Source organism: Bos grunniens, chromosome 15 (assembly GCF_055505025.1).
Source record: "Bos grunniens cultivar Pamir isolate PY7600 chromosome 15, Bosgru_T2T1.0, whole genome shotgun sequence".
Taxonomy (NCBI): Eukaryota; Metazoa; Chordata; class Mammalia; order Artiodactyla; family Bovidae; genus Bos; species Bos grunniens.
In genome coordinates this window covers 59,657,367-59,679,131 of record NC_141179.1, presented here as the reverse complement: position 1 = coordinate 59,679,131, position 21,765 = coordinate 59,657,367, and the positions used below count along the sequence as shown (strand labels likewise).

The 21,765-nt window shown below is 40.7% G+C and overlaps 1 long non-coding RNA gene across 1 annotated transcript in view; it reads right to left on the bottom strand.

Annotated features, from left to right (window-relative positions):
- LOC147358352 (uncharacterized) overlaps positions 1-17,371 on the bottom strand; it is a 32,988-nt gene extending 15,617 nt beyond the window's left edge. The window contains exon 1 of the long non-coding RNA XR_015141611.1: positions 17,166-17,371. This is a non-coding gene — a long non-coding RNA (uncharacterized LOC147358352). The remainder of the gene's footprint in view (positions 1-17,165) is intronic.
- Between the last annotated feature and the right edge of the window lie 4,394 nt (positions 17,372-21,765).

The following is a 21,765-nucleotide window of genomic DNA, read 5'->3' as shown; positions in this document are numbered from 1 at the left end:
TTTTCAAAACAAGATAATGAAAGCCCAGTGTTTACTGTACTAACGTGGGCTCTTCTCTGCCCAGAATTTTCAGAATTTTAATAATAACCAACGTCAATGTTTAATCTAAAGCTAGAGCACACTGGTTAAGAAACTGCTAAAAATAATCTGCTTCATATTGATGGCTTTGGCTTTGTTGACTCATAAAATGTCAGGGTTGGAGAAAAATAACTAACGGAAGCTTCAGCTGTGATTGTACCTTCAATTATTGATGCTCCACTCTTAGTCTTCAGGCCCAACAGCTAAGATGCGATGTGATGGAATAGAGACCATGTGATGAACTAAACTTGGGGAGGCTCACTCTCAATTCTGTCCACAAGACTCCTAACCTTACCAGCTTACAGTAAAAACCACAGGGTCCAAATACTGACTGATCTCATAGTGTTCCTTCACATTGGATGGTAAGAGAAGGAGAGGAAGGGCATGAGTTGCCAGATTTGGGAGGCATAGAGCTAGGAATGTGAAGGTCTGTGCTTATGAGTTTACAAGAATGGTTTCCAAATGCATTCCTTTAGTTTACAGCAGAGATGCCAGAATCACTCAGGAGATTCAGGACTCATCACTGTTGAGTAGGAACACTTATGGAATTAAGGATCAGCAAAACTGAGATCTAGATCTAGCTCTGCCTTATACTAACTCCATACATTTGAGCTTCTCAGTCTCACAGTGTGCCTACCTCATCAAGTACCTGATGTATCTAAAAATTCAACTACCAATTACTGAAGCCAGACACCACACTAGGCACTTTACATACATTAAATCATAGCATCCTGTACTCATGGAAGGGACTACCATTTTTATCTTTGCCCCCAGATAATGCTAGTGAAATCCATGAACTTTGTACTTGTACTCATAAAGTGAAAAGCTAGAATTGATTTCTGAAAATCACAAATGGAAACACGACATAGGCTTTCCAGGAGGTATCAACATGCAGGTGAATCATGAATTACTCACGACAATGGGAATAAGTCAGCATTCAGAGGGTTTGTTTGTTTTGGGGTGTTTTTTTTTTTGTCTCAAGTTCCCTTCTCTAAAATTTACGAATTTCTGACATTGTCACACAGCACAAACACAAAGTCAAAGGAAACCTATGCACTCACCACCCCCCATAGAATCTGATTCAATGGCTTGCAGCTTTGAGGTTCAACAGGAAGACAGACCCTTTGGATGATTCAAGAGCAATTGCCTCTCATTCCTTTGGGCCATTCAGAAGAGTACCTGCCTCTCAACTCTGCTGGCCTACCAGGCCAACCCCAGACCCGTCACAGGGTAGGAAGACATCAGAATGTGGTTCATGGAGCTTCTAGAAAGCCAGACTAGAGAGGGTGGTTCTGAATAGCAAAACTTAGGGCGGCCTCAGAAGCATTTCATGTAACACCACTGTCAGCTGCACATGGAACTGCTTCTTCCAAATCAGGAAATAGTTTGTCCTGAGCCAGCCACACTCTTGGGTTCAGACACATTCATTCCATTCATTATCTATCCACAACCTTTCCTGAGTGCCAACTGGTGCAAGCCTCCTGGGGGCCTGCCTGTACTCTACATGACAAAACGAGAGGAGAGGAGAAGTATTAGTAGTTAATAGTGGTACCATGTACTCGATCCTATGTGAACAAAGAAGAAAGGAAAATAAGGCAGATTACGGGAAAAGGAGGTCCAGAGGAGCTTCCCACATAGGGTTTCCAGATTTAGAAAATAAAAATAGAAGGTGCATTGCACTGTTTATAATAGCCAGGACATGGAAGCAACCTAGATGTCCATCAGCAGGTGAATGGATAAGAAAGCTGTGGTACATATACACAATGGAGTATTACTCAGCCATTAAAAGGAATACATTTGAATCAGTTCTAATGAGGTGGATGAAACTGGAGCTGATTATACAGAGTGAAGTAAGCCAGAAAGAAAAACACCAATACAGTATACTAACGCATATATATGGAATTTAGAAAGATGGTAACGACAACCCTGTATGCGAGACAGCAAAAGAGATAGAACAGTCTTTTGGGCTCTGTGGGAGAGGGAGAGGGTGGGATGATTTGGGAGAATGACATTGAAACATGTATAATATCATATATGAAATGAGTCGCCAGTCCAGGTTCAATGCACGATACTGGATGCTTGGGGCTGGTGTGCTGGGACGACCCAGAGGGATGGTACGGGGAGGGAGAAGGGTGGAGGATTCAGGATGGGGAACACGTGTATACCTGTGGCAGATTCATGTTGATATATGGCAAAACCAATACAATATTGTAAAGTTAAAAAATAAAATAAAAATAGAAGGCACAGGTTAAGTCTGATTTTGAATATACAACTAATACTCTTTTGAGTGTATTTGGGGCCAATATGAAATATACTTACACTTTAAAAAATATTTGTTGTCTGAAATTCAGATTTAACTGGCATCCTATATTACATGTGGCAATCTTCTTCCCAAAGGAGTTGCCTCACTGAGTCTCAGGAAAATGCTGGAAGAAGTTTCTCCTGACGGCTTGATTTATTAAAGATGAGGTTGAGATGCCTCCTGACTGTACATAGGAATGAATTGCCAGACTCTGTTTTTCCATCCTTATAATTGCTGGTGACATTTAATCTTGACCTTTGGGTTCAAACCCACCCAGGCTCTGACCCTCTCTCTCTTTATCAGAGGAGTCAACAGCCCAGGTGGCTCAACAGTACAGACCTTGCCATTGGCCCCATTCAGATCATGCACTTGGCATGACCAAAATAAGTTTCACAAGACATTTGGATAAATGAGGATCTTAGTTACTACTTGGGATTTTTTTTCTTCTAATTTTTGTATCCAAGCTCCTATCCTACCAACCTGGGTCAGTTTTCTTCCCAATCACAAAGAAAAGCAATGCCAAAGAATGTTCAGACCACCATACAATTGTGTTCATTTCACATGCTGAAAAGGTAATGCTTAAAATCTTTCAAGCTAGGCCTCAGCAGTATGTGAACTAAGAACTTTCAGATATACAAGCTGGATTTATAAAAGGGAGAAAGCAGAGACCAAATGGCCAACATCCATTAGATCATAGAAAAAACAAGGGAGTTCCAGAAAAGCATCTACTTCTGCTTCATTGACTACACCAAAGCATGTGACTGTGTGGATCACAACATACTGTGGAAAATTCTGAAAGAGATGGGAATACCAGACCACCTTACCTCTCTCATGAAAAACCTGTGTGCAGGACAAGAAGCAATGGTTAGAACTGATCATGGAACAATGGACTGCTTTCAAATTGGGAAAGGAGTACGTCAAGGCTGTATATTGTCATCCTGCTTATTTAACTTCTATGCAGAGTAAATCATGAGAAATGCTAGGCTAGATGACTCACAAACAGGAATCAACATGCCAGGGAAGTCTATCAACAATCTCAGATACACAGATGATACCACTCTAATGGCAGAAAGTGAAGAGGAACTAAAGAGCCTCTTGATGAGGGTGAAGAGGAGGGTGTAAAAACTGGCTTAAAAACTCAACATTCAACCAGTAAAGATCATGGCATCTGGTCCCATCATTTCATGGCAAATAGATGGAGAAAAAGTGGAAACAGTGACAAATTTTCTTAGGCTCCAAAATCACTGTGAATGGTGACTGCAACCATGAAATTAAAAGACGCTTGCTCCTTGGAAGAAAAGCCATGACCAACCTAGACAGCATATTAAAAAGCAGAGACATCACATTGCCAACAAAAGTCTGCATAGTCAAAGCTATGGCTTTTCCAGTAGTCACATACAGATGTGAGAGTTGGACTATAAAGAAGGCTGAGTGCCAAAGAATTGATGCTTTCAATCTGTGGTGTTAGAGAAGACTCTTGAGAGTCCCTTGGGGACAAGGAGATCAAACAAGTCTAAAGGAAATCAACACTGAATATTCATTGGAATGACTGATGCTGAAGTTGAAGCCCCAGTACTTTATCTACCTGATGTGAAGAGCTGACTCATTGGAAAGGACCCTGATGCTGGAAAAGATTGAGGGCAGGAGGAGAATGAGGTGACAGGATGAGATGGTTGGATGGCATCACTGACTCAATGGATATGAGTTTGAACAGACTCCAGAAGATAGTGAAGGACAGGGAAGCCTAAGGGGCTGCAGTCCATGGGGCTGCAAAGAGTTGGACATGACTTGGTGACTGAAGAACAACAAACAACTCCAATCCTGTCTCCCAGTTTCAGTAAGAGTGCCCCTGGTACAATCAGGCACATATCAGATATTCAATAAACATTCAGTGTTTAATTCAGCAACATGAAGAAAGGGACCAGAAGGTAAAAACTGGGCCCCACCTTTGCATTATTACACAACTCCTCCCACTCTCTGATCCTTGGCTTACTCATCTGTAAAATTAGTGGGCCAAACTATATAAATGATCTGTTTCTCTAGCCCCTTTTATATCAAGTCTGAGCTGTTTGCCTATGGATATATCCAGGGCCAGCAATATGTATTAAAAAAAAATCCATAAAGTTATTCAGTTTTCCTTTTAGGCAGGCCAAGATTTAATGTGTAACGATAATATTGAGCAATAACTCATTGGAAAATTACTTTTGCTAAACTTAGACCATGTTTTAATTTCATAATTCAACACAAATCGCTCTAAATTTCTAATCCTGGGACCAGTTTCAAATCCTGGGAGCATCTCTATCTTTATCCAGTGCTTCAAATAAGCCAAGATTTTTGATAAAAGTTATCTATTTATGCATGGCCTTGGTCATGAATGCTGCCTTTTTTGCCTCAATATTTTAAAAAGCAAGTATTTTTCTAACAAACAATGACTATTTTATCTCCTTTAATTTTCTTCAATTTTTTGTATGTTAGAATTAATAGGCAAACTGTGGCTGAGGTTTTCACCTCAACAATTTATTCAATTCACTTAGTAGCACTCAACCCTAACTGTACATTAAGAAATACCTGGAGAGCTTTTAAAATGACTGAGGTCAGTGTCTCACCTTAGATAAATTAAATCAAAATCCCAGAAGGAGGAGACCCTGCCTTGCCAATGATGCTAAGGTGCAGCCAAGATTGAGACATTCTGAATTAAGACACCAAAATTGTTTTCATGGCATTAGATGTTTATATTATCCTTGAAAAATATGTGAAGCCAACAGTAGGGTATCAAGGAGAGAGGGATTTTAGGGGGAAATTAATTCAGAAGTAACTCTAAAGATCCAAGACCACAGAGGACATTCAGTCAGCGTGAGGACTGGGTGGAGATGAACAATTACTAAGAGGTCTCTTGGGGTTAGGAAGCGTATAATTCTGAAACCACCATACCTGCAATGACATGTCAACATGTAAGAGAAGAAATTGACATCTCCCATGGACCAGATTGAAGTCCTCTTTCAAAAACCTCTCTCTCAGCCATTACTCATCATTGAAAAGATAAGTGCAGTTTTTCAAGTAACCCGATCTTTTTTCCTCGATCCTTATTTGCTACAAGCTTCCCTTGACTCTCTCCTCCTCTTTCTTTGCCCGCTCTTCCTTCTTCCTCTTCCACTACTGCCATGAGCACCACTGCTAGCAATTCTGAAAGCGGACATACAGTGCAGGGGAAAGGCAGGAGCTGGGCCAACTACAGAGACTGACCAGTACATAGATGCTCACTTTTCTTCTCCTGGTCTAATTCTGGGGGCATTCTGAGAGGTAACGGTTATTGAGCACGGACAGTATTCTAGCTTGAGCCTCTCTTCATTTTCTCATCTTTCTATCCATTCTGCAATCCTCTGTAGAGTTATCAGTATTATCCTCATTTTGAATTGAGGAATCTGAGGCTCAGAGAGGTGAGATAACATGTCCATGATCACACACCTAATAATCAGCAAAGCCAACATGCACCTCAATGCTACTTCTCTTATGATCCGCATCCCTAACCACTGATAGGAAGTGATAGCTTACTCTGAGATTCCATACCACTCCGTTTCCCTTTCTAAGCACATGTCCTGTTGTGCTTCATGTTGTGGTAACCTCTGAACTCCCTTCTACAGAGCTTGACTCTCTAAAGCTACGGTCTATATCCAGTTTATTTGTGTCCCCATTATGCCAATACAATATGCATGGAACACAGTCAATCAATAACAGGTGAAAACTGAATGGATTTGGAAGTGAAGGAGTGTATGTTTCAATAGCTGACTTTTTTTTTTTTTAGCAATTTATGCTCTGAAGTATGAAGGAAGGTTTTGAGTAAAGGATTTGAGACCTGGAAGTGCTTGTTTTAAAACTACAAATTCAGTTAATCAGAGATATACACTGGGGACCTTGCTAGTGACCAGTGGTTGGAAATCTGCCTTCCAGCGCAGGGGATGCCAGTTTGATCCCTGGGCCTAGGACAATCCTGCATGCTGTGGAGCAACTAACCCCTCAAAGTACAACTACTGAGCCCACACGCCCTAAAGCCTGTGCTCTACAACAAGAAAAACCACCGCAATGAAGACTAGCCCCTGCTTCCCACAACTAGAGAAAGCCTGTACACAGCAACAAAGACCCAGCACAGCCAAAAAATTAAATAAATAAACAAAAATTAAAAAAAAAAGATGGGCAGTTTCTGCTTAAAAGAAAAAATATACACACTGCATAAGAAGGGACTGGGGTGCCAATCAAGAGGTCAGTGCTGGAACTGTTTTAAGGCTCTAAATTTGGAAGGATTTTAAATTAGCAGGTGCCCCAAACAAGAAGAGCTAGCAAGATCAGTTCAGAAATGACAAGCTGACTTTATCTCACATACCTTACCCTCTGTGTTGGTAATGCTTGCTCAAGGAGCACTACTGGAAATGATCTGAGACTGCATCCAGGCTTAGCAGGAAAGGAAAAGAATATGGTGTTTGATTAGCAATGTCTACCAGGGGTAAATTTGGCCTTGGAGTACAGAATGAATCAGGGCAAAGGCTAATAGAATTTTTCCAAAAGAGTGCACTGTCATAGCAAACACCCTCTTCCAACAACACAAGAGAAGACTCTACACACGGACATCACCAGATGGTGAATACCGAAATCAGATTGATTATATTCTTTGCAGCCAAAGATGGAGAAGCTCTATACAGTCAGCAAAAACAAGACCAGGAGCTAACTCTGGCTAAGATCATGAACCCTGTATTGCCAAATTCAGACTGAAATTGAAAGTGGGGAAAACCACTAGACCATTCAGGTATGACCTAAATCAAATCCCTTATGATTATACAGTGGAAGTGAGAAATAGATTCAAGGGATTAGATCTGATGGATAGAGTACCTGAAGAACTATGGATGGAGATTTGTGACACTGTACAGGAGATAGGGATCAAGACCATCCCCAAGAAAAAGAAATGCAAAAAAGGAAAATGGTTGTCTGAGGAGGCCTTACAAATAGCTGTGAAAAGAGAAGCTAAAGGCAAAAGAGAAAAGGAAAGATACACCCATTTGTATGCAGAGTTCCAAAGAAGAGCAAGGAGAGATAAGAAAACCTTCCTCAGTGATCAGTGCAAAGAAATACAGAAAAACAACAGAATGGGAAAGATTAGAGATTTCTTCAAGAAAATTAGAGATACCAAGGGAACACTTCATGCAAAGATGGGCACAATAAAGGACAGAAATGGTATGGACCTAAAGGAAGCAGAAGATATTAAGAAGAGGTGGCAAGAATACAGAGGAAAACTATACTAAAAAAAATCTTCATGACCCAGATAATCACAATGGTGTGATCACTCACCTAGAGCCAGACATCCTGGAATGTGGAGTCAAGTGGGCCTTAGAAAGCATCACTATGAACAAAGCCAGTGGAGGTGATGGAATTCCAGTTGAGCTATTTCAAATCCTGAAAGATGATGCTATGAAAGTGCTGCACTCAATATGCCAGCAAATTTGGAAAACTCAGCAGTGGCCACAGGACTGGAAAAGGTCAGTTCATTCCAATCCAAAGAAAGGCAATGCCAAAGAATGCTCAAACTACCGCACAATTGCACTCATCTCACATGCTAGGAAAGTAATGCTCAAAATTCTCCAAGCCAGGCTTCAGCAATATGTGAACCATGAACTTCCTGATGTTCAAGATGGATTTAGAAAAGGCAGAGGAACCAGAGATCAAATTGCCAACATCTGCTGGATCATCAAAAAAGCAAGAGAGTCTCAGAAAAACATCTATTTCTGCTTGATTGACTATGCCAAAGCCTTTGACTGGATCACAACAAACCGTGACAAATTCTTCAAGAGATTGGAATGCCAGACCACCTGATCTGCTCCTGAGAAATCTGTATGCAGGTCAAGAAGCAACAGTTAGAACTGGACATGGAACAACAGACTAGTTCCAAATTGGGAAAGGAGTATGTCAAGGCTGTATATTGTCACCCCGCTTATTTAACTTATATCCAGAGTACATCATGAGAAACACTTCATGAGGAAGCACAAGCTGGAATCAAGATTGCTGGGAGAAATATCAATAACCTGAGATATGCAGGTGACACTACCCGTATGACAGAAAGTGAAGAACTAAAAAGCCTCTTGATGAAAGCGAAAGAGGAGGGTGAAAAAGCTGGCTTAAAACTCAACATTCAGAAAACTAAGATCATGGCATCTGGTCCCATCACTTCATGGGAAATAGATGGGTTAGCAGTGGAAACAGTGGCTGACTTTATTTTGGGGGGCTCCAAAATCACTGCAGATGGTGACTGCAGCCATGAAATGAAAAGATGCTAGCTCCTTGGAAGAAAAGTTATGACCAACCTAGACAGCACATTAAAAAGCAGAGACATTACTTTGCCAACAAAGGTCCATCTTGTCAAAGCTATGGTTTTTCCAGTAATCTTGTATGGATGTGAGAGTTGGGCCATAAAGAAAGCTGAGCACTGAAGAATTGATGCTTTTGAACTGTGGTGTTTGAGGAGACTCTTGAGAGTCCCTTGGACTGCAAGGAGATCCAACCAGTCCATCCTAAAAGAAATCAGTTCTGAATATTCATTGGAAGGACTGATACTGAAGCTGAAACTCCAATACTTTTGGCCACCTGATGCAAAGAACTGACTCATTTGAAAAGACCCTGATGCTGGGAAAGATTGAAGGTGGGAGGAGAAAGGGATGACAGAGGATGGGATGGTTGTATGGCATCACCAACAGGAGTTCGAGTAAACTATGGGAGTTGGTCATGACAGGAAAGCCTGGCGTGCTGAAGTCCATGGGGTTGCAAAGAGTCAGACATGACTGAACGACTGAACTGAACTGAACCAGAAGTAAGGAAAGTGCCACTCACATTAACATCTCTTAGTGAAGGTCTTCTTGGCATTTGACTCACTACCAAATACAGACACTGAATCCTAAAAGCCAACAGATGAGAGTCAAGATAGAGAAGTAAGAGATGACATAAACAAGGAATGAGGAGAGTAGATCTATCCACATAGTCTTGTGGGTTCAGAGTTATTTAGAATTAGTTGAGATATCTGGATATATCTGGCTGACTAAAAGGACCAGAAACAGAGTGGATGGAACTCATGTCATAAGAACTCCACTTCCATTATAATGCAAAATCCAGCTAAGCTGGACAGAGCATAGTCACAGCTCCTGCATCGCCGACTTGCACATCCCAGAGACCACCTTAGAAGTGAGAATTCAACTCCCCACATGGCGAAGCATTGTAGTGTCAATGATGGCATAATGAAACTAGCCCAGTTAAATTTAGTGGGTATAAATAGCCTAGATCCTGTGGAGAGCTAAGCTGATATTCATTTAAATTAATTCCAGATGAGAAAATAGAAGTGACAGAAGCAACACAACACTCTTATTGCAAAACTGTGTCTTTTGTTATCTTTCAAAGACATGAAAACATTTTTAAATAAGTGTAAGAATCCCATTCCAGTACTCTTGCCTGGAAAATCCCATGGAGAGAGGAGCCTGGTAGGCTACAATCCATGGGGTCGCTAAGAGTTGGATACGACTGAGCAACTTCACTTTCACTTTTCACTTTCATATATTGGAGAAGGCAATGGCACCCCACTCCAATACTCTTGCCTGGAGAGTCCCAGGGACAGGGGAGCCTGATGGGCTGCTGTCTATGGGGTCGCACAGAGTCGGACACGACTAAAGCGACTTAGCAGCAGCAGCAAGAATAGAAAAAGTCAGTGACAGAATTTAATTTGATATTATTTGTTTTATCACAATTACTTAATATTTTGAATAAGCCTAAGTTAGCTCATGAAATGTGCTTCATCTGAAACTTCTATTCACAAGACTAAAATTTTAAAAGAGAGTAATTTTGCATTAACCTCAAAACATTTTAATACTTGTTCCAGAAGAGGAAATAAAATTTACTTCAAAAATATTGGTGAAATAAGCATAGTTGCTAATCCTTGTATAAATAAGCATATAACTGTAGGACTACCAGAGAAGGTGAGAATATAATTTTTGTTAAAATCCTTTTTATCCTGTCCTCCTTGTGGATACCAGCTAGAGTTCAGATCTTAGTTATGATTCTCCATTGTACCCAAAACTATGACAGATCTAGACAGCATATTAAAAAGCAGAGACATCAGTTTGCCAACAAAAGTCTGTATAGTCAAAGCTCTTGTTTTTCCAGTAGTCATGTATGAATACGACAGTCGGATCATAAAGAAGGCTAAGTGCCAAAGAATTGATGCTTTTGAATTGTAGTGCTGTTGGACTCTTGAGAGTCCCTTGGACAGCAAGGAGATCAAACCAGTCAATCCTAAGTGAAATCAATCCTGAATATTCATGGAAGGACTGATGCTAAATCTGAAACACTAATACTTTAGCCACCTGATGTGAAAAGCCAACTCATTGGAAAAGACCCTCCTGCTGGGAATGATTAAAGACAGAAGGAGAAGGGGCAGCAAAGGATGAGATGGTTGGAGAGAGCATCACCGATTCAATGGACATAAATCTGAACAAACTCTGAGACATAGTGAAGGGCAGAAGAGCCTGGCATGCTGCAGTTTATGGGGTTGCAAAGAGTCAGACATGACTTAGTGACTGAACAACAACAAAGAGATAAGTTGTTCCTTTCTTGTGGTCCCAATCATCTCAATAAATGTGTCTTCCTTCTTACTTCTGAACTGCAGAAAATTTATCAAAAAGTTTTTAAAATGCCATGCAATACAACCATGCAGCATCACAGACAGCCACAGAAAGGAGCTAGAGTGTGAAAGAAGAAGCAATAACAGAAAAGAGAAGCAAGTGGAGGCTGATGGGGCATTAGGTAGGGCTAGATTCTACACCTATATGTCTGTGGTCTTGTCTACTTTCTAGACAATTGCTTCTTCCTATAACTTTTAAACAAGCTATTTTCTGTTAGTGAAATGAGACCCATTTATTGTATTAAAACTTTTAATAAAAATATAGGATAGTAAAGAAAACTGTAACCACATACCTGTATATCACTATTGAAGAACTTAACTATATAACTTTAAGTATATATAACACATACACTATGTGCTTCCCTGGTGGCTCAGACAGTAAAGAATTGGCTTGCAATGTGGGAGACCTGGGTTCAATCCCTGGGTCGGGAAGATCCCCTGGAGAAGGGAATGGCTACTCACTCCAATATTCTGGCCTGGAGAATTCCATGGACAGAGGAGCCTGGCAGGCTACAGAACATGGGGTTGTAAAGAGTCAGACACAACTGAGCAACTTTCTTATTATTATGTACAATAGATTTTAATTTATATACTAGCTTATAACCTGTTTTTTAAATTAAAATATATATCATAAATACCTATCTAGGTCAACAAATATTTTAAGTATACCTGACGTATTTTTTATTGCATTAATGTACCATGAATTGCTTGATTATGCAAATACAAGCATTAAGTTATATCAAATTTCACAATTAAAAATGTGGCCATGAATGTCTCCCAGTAAAATCTTTGTGCAGATGAATGACTATTTTCTTAGGATGCATTTTAAAGAATAGATTCACTTGTTTCAAAGGGTAGGTGTCTTTTGAAGACTTTTGAAACATGATGCCCTCCAAAAGGGCTGTGAAAACAAATGCAGTGGGCATTTCACAGTAATCTCCCCAAAATGAATATTTGGATGATTCTTTAAAAAATCTCTGCCAGTTAGATAAAGGGAGATGGCATCATATGTCTCTCGTAATTTTCATTTTATGTGTGCCTTCTTAGAGGTCTATTTGCAGATCTATTCTTAGGCTTCCATGTCTGCCTGTCTACAGCCAGCACTAAAGAATGTGGCCATGGCTTACCTAGCTGGGTGCTTTCTCACGCTTCTTTTCTCATGGAAGAGCTGATTCTTCCTGACAAGGTAAACAAGGCCCCTGTGCATCCTTCCAAGCTGAATGGATAGAAAAAGATAAGTTATTGCCTACAAAGTTCTGCCTTGGCAAAAAAGACACTCTGAAGATACATTATGGAGAAGACAGCTGTGATTGTAAAAGTTCTTTCTGTCGGAGAGGCTCCCAGCTTGGATTTATCGCCACACAAAAGGAAGGTTACTTCCGGCCAACGAGATAGATGGCCTAGAGGGCAGGTGGCCACCTCTGCTACCAGCGAGGTGCAGGCTTCATTAATAACTCCTGGCAGCGCTGGGAGAAAGAGAAGCAGCAAAAGGCTCATTCTCATTGGCACAGACAGGAGAAAATCACAGAAGTCCACTTGGTATCTCCAGGGCCTGTCAATTTCTCTACAAAGTAACAGTACATCTGCTTGAACCAATACTCTAAGACAGGCAGAGAAGAGAAAAGAGAGGAAAAAGATATTCCCACTATTCTTCACCTAAGAAGCCAGCCCCAGGTGGGAAAGACTAACAGGAGTACGTCTAGGAGGACTAACTTAGCTCCGCTGAGGCTCCCAGGACCTCTGAGGGCTCCCAGGAACTTGCCTGCCCCATCCCCTAAGGGGCCTAGGATGGAGAAAGGCTCAGGAGTTGGAGTTTCTGGGTTTGGACTTTGCTTTACCATATGCAATATGTGAGGCCGTGGACAAGTTATCACTTGCTCTAAGCATTCATTTCTCATCTATAAACTAAAACCTAATCATACTTTTTTATTGGCATATAATTGCTTTATAATGTTGTATCAGTTTCTGCTGTACAATAAAGTGAATGAGCTATATGTATACATATATCCCCTCCCTCTTGGACCACCCTTCTACCCCACCACACACTGTCCCACCTGATCTGGGTCATCACAAATATACAAACAGCTCGTGCAGCTCAATATCAAAATAATCAAACAATCCAATCAAAAAATCAGCAGACGATCTAAATAGACATTTCTCCAGAGAAGACATACAGATGGCCAGGAGGCATATAAAAAAGATGCTCAACATCACTAATTATTAGAGAAACATAAATCAAAACCACATGAAGTATCACCTCACACCAGTCAGAATGGCCATCATCAAAAAATCTGAAGTGAAGTGAAGTGAAAGTTGTTCAGTCGTGTCTGACTCTTTGTGACCCCCTGGACGATACAGTCCATGGAATTCTCCAGGCCAGAATATTGAAGTGGGTAGCCTTCACCAGGGGATCTTCCCAACCCAGGGATCAAGCCAGGTCTCCCGCACTGCAGGCGGATTCTTTACCAGGTGAGCCACAAGGGAAGCTGGAGAGGGTGTGGAGAAAAGGGAAGCTTCTTGCACTGTTGGTGGCAAAGTAAATTGATACAACCAATATGGAGGACATGTATGGAAATCCCTTAGAAAACTAAAAAGAGAGCTACTATATGACCCAGCAACCCCACTACTGTGCGTATTCCTTGAGAAAACATAAGACACATGTACCCTGATGTTCATTGTAGCACTAATATTTTTATCTGAGTGTTTGCTGTGAATTGAGCTGTGTCCTTAAATTCATATGTCAAAGCTGTAACACGCAATGTGACTGTATTTGGAGATATGGATTTTTGAAGGTAATTAAGGAGAGATGAATCACAAGAGTAAGATCCTAATCCCATTGGTTTGGGGGCATTATCAGAAGATGAAGAGAGAAAGTGAACTCTCTCTCTCCATGCACTTGTGCCAAGGAAAGGCTGTGTGAAGACCACAGTGAGAAGGCAGCCATCAACAAGCCAGGAGATAGGCCCTCACCTGAGCCCTCACAAGCTGGCACCCTGAACTCAGACTAGAAGCCTAGACTAGAAGTGAAATCTGTGGTGTACGCCACCCAGTCTATGGAATTTTGCTCTGACAGCCCAAACTGACTAAGATGGTGTTGCCAGGGAAAAACTAAATTAAAATTTGTATAGCAAACACATATCACATATTAAGTGTTTAGTAAAGTTACCTTTGGGAGAAGGCAATGGCACCCCACTCTGGTACTGTTGCCTGGAAAATCCCATGGATGGAGGAGCCTGGTAGGCTGCAGTCCATGGGGTCGCTAAGAGTCAGACATGACTGAACGAGTTCACTTTCACTTTCTACTTTCATGCATTGGAGAAGGAAATGGCAACCCACTCCAGTGTTCTTGCCTGGAGAATCCCAGGGACAGGGGAGCCTGGTAGGCTGCAGTCCATGGGGTCGCACAGAGTTGGACACGACTGAAGCGAGTTAGCAGCAGCAGCAGCAGCAAAGTTACCTTTAAATCTTTCGTATTCTCTACTCTCTCTCCTCCCTGTAACCCTCCCATCCAGATATTTGCCCAACATGTATTGAAGTTTCCAACAATATAATTTATTCTGCCCCCACCTCTTCTCATTCCCCCCTGACCTTAATGTTTCCATCCTCATCCTAATAACTGGTCTGAATTTCTGAATGTTCCCTCTTCTTGGTCACTTGGTTTTTATGTCCTTAATGCTGGATGCACTTAATCTTGACTAATAAATTTGTCATTGGTTAAGAAAAGGCCTCCAGTACCTTAGAACAGTGCCCGGCACACAGTGAACCCTGTAAATGTGGCTATTGTCCTTGTTACTACCCAGCATCCTGACAGTATAATTAAACTATTTTTCATTTATTTTCTAGCATTCAATAAGAGTAGGCATAGTTTGTCCAAATAAACAGCTGAAACAAGAATGCCTATGGCCCTTTGGTGTGGATGGGGTGGGGGTGGATAAGGAGAGAGAATTTCTCTTTAGGTTGTAGATATCCTATACCAGGACAAACTAAATACCAGGGACTCAGAACCAGAGCAAAGGAAAATCTGAAAAGAATCAGTGGTCCCAGGGACCATGGGGACATAGGACCAACAGGAGAAGTGGTCAGGAGACCCTAAGGCAAGACCCCAGACTCTGTAGAAACTCCTTGCTAAGTATCTTGGGGAAATCCTAGTTGATGTCTTGGGGTCGGGTCTCATCTTCTGTGTCTCTCATATCTCCACTCAGCACTATTGAGTTCCCAGTGAGAAGAGCAGGGCGTTCTGTTAAAAAAAGAAGTGAATGTGCAGGTGGGAGCCATCAGAGACACTGTCCGTGTCATTACGAACATGCCTGTGATATTGTGAAGCCAAGGGAAATGGAGCTGGGATGAAGAGCAATGAGTAGATCCCCAAAAGGAATATACCACTGTATGGTTAAGTAGAGACTGGATGAAGAAGGGGATGGGGGAGGCAGCAAAGGAACTGGAAACCCCAGTAAAAGCATTCCACAGGGAGCTAGGGTTGAAAGCCAAGCAGGTTGAGTATCCCCTGGGGCATTTCTTCTCCACAGTACTCAGTGTATCATGGGGGCAGTGGGCCTTTGAAGTGCATTAGAGAGGCAGTATTGCCTATCTGTTAGGGTTGCTTCTGACACCAGACTGCCTAAGTTCATATCTCTGTCCTGCTATTTATTAGCTGCATTATCTTGGGCAAATTACTCAAGTTGTGCATTGATTTCTTTGTATACAAAAGGAGGCTAAAACTGTTACAGAACTAACAGGGTTGTCTATGAGAATTAAATAAAGAACAGGTAAAGTACTTAGGGCTTCCCAGGTGGCTCATGGTAAAGAACTCACCTGCCAAGGCAGGAGAGGGGAGTTTGATCGCTGGGTCAGGAATATCCACTGGAGAAGGGAATGGCTACCCACTCCAGTATTCCTGCCTGAAGAATTCCATGGATAGAGGTGCCTGGCGATCTACAGTCCATGGGGTCACAAAGAGTTGGACAAGACTGAGTGACTGAGCACAAGCATGAAAGCACTTGGAATTATTCCAGATTTAGAGTAAGTACTTTGTGTGTATGTACTGTTATTATTTTATCATCATCATAAATAAACATATAAATCCCTCTAGATACTAGCAAGCAGGAAAAGCTAATTAAAAATAAGACGTATAATCTTGCCCTTATTCAGACTATCGGTTCTATCATCTAGAAATCTTGTTTAAATATGTACTAATGTGTCATTTTGATACAGCTTACTAAAATAATAAATACCAATTGTTATATACCTATTCAATACAAGTACTAGATTTATATACATTGTGACATTTAATCTTTATAAGTCTAAAAAGAAACACTATTACCATCTCCTCTATAGCAGCCTTCAGGAAATTATAAATCACAGCCCAAATCCAGCCCAGACTATTTCATAAACAAAGTCTTTATTAGAACATAGTTATTTACATATCATCTATGGCTATGTTCATGCTATGGTAGCAGTTATTAGATGAGACAGCAATTTTCAGAAAAAGTCTGTTGACCCCTCCTCCAAAGCAATGAAGACACTGAGACTCAGAAATAAACCCTGAGTCTAGGATTGCGTAGCTAGCTTCAGAGAAAAGATTCAAACCCAAGTTGACCTGGGTTCAAGCTCAGACTTCCAACCACTGTTTTAGTCTCCAAAATTATTGGTTGTCATGTAAAGACCAAGAGAAAGTCTCTGAGGCTTGATGAAATAAGCAGATGCAACTATGAACATCAATTAGTCACATAAACATCTGATATCAGGCCCATGAGGCAGCAGCATTTCCCGCCATTGCTATCCATCAGCTAAGTTGGCTATCTTCAATCTTCTTGTCAAATGCCAGGCAGTGTGCAGTGAGCTCAAAGCACATAGCTCCCACTGTGCCTGCTGTGTTGAGCCACTTCTCAAGAACCCTGAGATTCCAGAGAGGTACCTTGTCTAAGATCCACCGCTAGGAAGTAAAAGGTCCACAATTCCAACAGATTAGAATGTTGCCAAAGCACATGTTTAAACTCCTCAGATAGGCATAATTCATCTCCTAGCTCTGCCTGAAATTGCTTACGTGATCACTCATATACAGAATGCAGGTGAAAGTACCTGATGACAGGTAGCAGCCACAGCTTCTAGGCATCAGAAGAGCGAAGACAGCTTCCCCGCTTGCCCTCTGCTGATGATGCTATTTGACGGAGTGCTTGAGACCAGTGATTACCCACTCTTGAAAGCAATCATTTTCTCCTTCATCCCTCAATGACCAGCAGCAGGGGTGCCTAGGGCTGAGAGAGCTTGCAGCCAAGGGTGGAAAAAAAAAAAAAAACTTTCAAAATCCAGGGAGCTCAAATGAACACCTCTTGAGAAAATATATTTCAGAATTAAACGTTTAATGCTGGGTTTTCACTTCCTAACAGCAATGGGCTGTGGAAACAGTGCCAAAGAGCAGGAGGAGATATGCAGCGACCCTCGCCAATAACAGAAAATTATTTGTTGCTTCCCAAAGTGGTATTTGAGCCCAGCGGGCTGCACTTAAGATGTGACTGGATAATGGTTGTGTGACACACCCCTCTAATGGAGCTGTCACACAGGCTCTGCACGGGAGCCTAAGCTGAGGCTTCGAAGAATCTCTTCCACTCCCAGGCTGTGGCTCGTGCTGCTCTGGGCCAGGATGGAAGGGGATCCTCCTGGCCTTTCTGGTGACTTTGAGGGATTCATTCTCAAGTGCCAGGAAGACCTACCCCTCTCACTTGAAGTGTGGACCAAGACCTATGCAGCCGGGAGTTGTGAATGTGCAAAAGGGACCTAGGGTTTCCTCCTTTTTTCTGAAACTGCTGCAAGGTGAAAAGCTTACAGCCAAGAAAGCACAGCCACAGTCTCTTCGTAGCTTTCAAATCAGAATTGCTCACAGCTTGAAAATTGGAATTCAAAAATCTTAAATCTCAAAAGAAGATGAAGATGTGAAACAATAATGTTTGCAAAGCCAGACCACTGATTGTAATAGAACCTTGACCATTCCGCTCTTGGGGAATAAGACTGGGGACGCTCTGCTAAAATCAAAGGGCTACACTGAGGGGTATGCTAGAGCCAGCTGGTTGAGTTTCCAGGAATTCAGCAAGCTGATAAAAACAGCCATTATTAAAAATTGTATTATATAAATTTATAACTAAGTAATATTAAAAACAAAGCCAATATATTGTCAAAACCCATCACTCCTAAAGAATGACTTTACTACATTTTAATGTTATATACGTTCTTGAGGTTATTCATATCTACTTCAGCTGTGAGGTGGAAATACTATGTAATGGTGCATTGCAACCATCCCTGCCCAGCTCCACATTCCATGTCATCATGTTGGTAACTTAAAATCACTCATGGTGGGGACAGTCACGGCATGGAGATCAGGAAAGGTTACAAATTGGGGCTTGATTTATTGTTTTGCTGACTATCTAGGCTTAAGAATGTAATGGAGAAAATGTTAATAATGCAGATTGCACTGTAAAATACATTCTGTCTATAATTGTTTGAGGAAATAATCTTCCTGTAATCAAAACCTTTATCCAACTCAGCAAATAAGCTGTACACATTACTAGCGAATTAGTAAAGCTCCAACATACGTTTTCATTTCTTCAGTTTCGTCTTACTAGCTAATGTAGATAAAAATACCAGGCAACATTCATGTTAGAATGAACTACACTCATTCTTAAATTGCAATATAGTAGTTTGGGTAAGGATAAAAGAGCTCAGCAAAAACCATCAAAAACACTAGGTGAGAATCAGTTCACTATTCAGACTTTATGATAAAGATTTGTATATTACTTGTAATGTTCATACTGTGTGACAGTAAATTCTTTAATAAATTTAGAAACATGTATATTTTTATATTTGTAAGATGGTATGGAAAAATACAAACTTTTTGGCCAACCCAATATGCACACATTTTGGTAGAGCTGGCAATTAAACATTTGCTGTCATGTCACTGATTACATTTTTCAGAAAGAGAAACTTACCCACAAAGACTAGTTACAAAGAAGAATGAGACTACTTTAAGGCTGTATCATTCATCTCAAATAGAGGCTCAAGAATATGCACCTAAAAATGGGAAAAGAGACTGGAGGGAAAATAGATGGAATCTATGTTAGACTTATCACAAAGCTTTCTTGTGTGCAACGTAGGCAGAATGCAAGACTCTACAAGGATGACTGTAAATAAAATCTCAGGGCCCAACTAAGAGGGCTCTTGAGAACGCCAATACTCAGAGCAAAGGAAGCTAATAGGAATTTACAAAGGTTCCTTCATTTTTGGCCTCTAAGATGTCATTTCTCTCTTTGGATTCTGTCACTTCTACATGCTTTGTCATTTTGGGTGATCTGGCTTTCCCTCCTCTTTGTCCTACAGAACATTTATGGACTGTACACCCTGTGAGGGCAGAGGTTATATCTGTCTTATTCATCCTGTTGACCCTCATGTCTGGTATAGCCATGACATATAGCAAGCATTAACAAATATTTATTTAAATAGTCAATATTTAAAACAAAATGGAAGCATGACTCATTTTTCATTCTTAGTTCATCTGATCATGGCCGATCACATGTGCACACACAAGAGAAATAAGCAAAGGTTTAAAGAGTAGAGCTCACAGAGCACAAGTTTACATTCCTATAGTAGGTAATAAGAATGCTTGCCGAAAACGGGAACTCTGTTTAGTTTTCTCACCTTGTCTGAGCCTCAATCGTATGGCCGCCTTTGGCAGGGTCCATATTGCTTTCTGCTTCTTAGGAGCTAATCAGATCTAATCTTCTTACATGTCAAAGGCAAATCAAAACCTAAACTCTTCTCCATTTTAAGGCATCCATGGGCTCTTGGGGACTCCCAAGAATTTGAAACTCATTTGTAAAGTAGCAGTGACAGCATATTGAACTTTTTTCAAGTTATCATTTCACTTAACTCTTGATAGTTCCTAGAGAATGAATGAATGTCAGATGGTAACCATGAGTATCCAGGTATAGAACAAGTCAAAGAAGGCAAGAAATCATCCCAGGTATCCCAAACATCAAATGCAGGGAAACCAGATCTGTTGGCAAATTTAAGTTTTCCAACTCAAAGTTGGAGACAAATACAAGAGGCTCTGGGGGTAGGCAGACACTGACAGGTAGTCAACACAGACAACAGAGACTGAAGTAAATCAAGAGAGGCAAGATAATGACCATGACTGAGGCTGTAAACCCATCTAATATTTGTCTCCTATTGGCCCTGTTTGAATGAGAGGGTAGGTTGTCTAATTTAAAGGCACAAAGTCATGGTAGGTACAGACTCCTTCATTACCATATCTGAGAATAGTCTTTAGATTTATAGGTTTATGATGAAAAAACAGAGCTTGAATTAAAATATAAATAGTTAACATTTTTACCAAGGCAAGAGGAAGATAATTTCTTCACAGGATAGTATGTCTTTAAGTTCAATGTCTACAGGCTCTAGATTTTTCCAGAAGTCCTATTGTTCATCTAACTAAAGTTTTAAGATCACAGATCTAGGTCTAAATTAATAAAATTATAAGTTTATAGCTCAGATATAGAGAGTGGTCTTGGTAATAAACAAGTAAAGAATAAAACAACTTTGAAAAGAAAATTTAGGATCAGGATGTCATGTGCATTATTAGAGAGACCAACAGCATATAATAACTGAGTCTTCATGAAGTCAATTACAACTGGATGCATTATAAAATGGAAAATAAAATTGAAAGCTAACAGCAGCTTGAGGTTAGTCATCAACAAATTCCATAAGAAGAGCTAAAAATCTTAAAATAATAGTAACATACTTTAAAGTGGAGTTCAAGAATGATGTGTGAGGTTGAGATGAACATAGAAATCTATGAGGGGCTGTTAGTGGGAAATGGTCTCAGGATTACCCTCCAAAGTGATAAAAATGTGATGGGCCTTCTTGTCATATATAGCAACCTCAACCTTACAGACCTTTAAGCAAAAAATGAACATATTTTTGCCAGGGATGCTACAAAGGATAGTCTTACATTAGATGAAGTGAGAAATGAAGGCTGTTATACAGAGTTCATTCAGGCCAACTTATAATTGCTTTAAAGATTATTGTGGCAGAAGGTAAAGAAAAATTTGGAATGTGGCAATATTTAAAGAAATTGGAATAAAAAGTTTTTTCTCTATTTGTTGAAATTCAAGGGATCTGAGAAGCACAAATTTGGGGATTTTAGTCTCAGGTAGGCTGTCACTAGTGTGACTAAGCTCTCAGCTACCCTCCCTGTCTGTCTGTCTGTCTCTTGCATCTTCTCTACCTGACTTCCTCTTAATACCGTCCTCTGCTTACCCATAGTTTCTGCCTTGTCATAGCTTTAACTTACTCATAACTTTGCTCACTCATGTCTATCCTAGCCCTTCGCTATGCTCCCAACTGCTCACAAAACAATTTGTTCTATAGCACAGTAAAGTAGAGTCCAGCAAGGGAATTGATTATCCCATAAAAAATCAACTGTTTGGTTGAGCTTCCAGCACTAAGCTATATCACAGACCACCAGTTAGCTGAAGGTTTGCCTACACTTGGATATGATCCTTACATCTGCTCCCAGCAGTGGTGTCCAGAGAAGAACGAGGTCATGTGGTGAAGAACACAACAGCCCAGAGTTTGCCACTCAACATGCTCAGTAGATATTATGTTTTGTTGTCGTTGTTGTTGTTTTTAG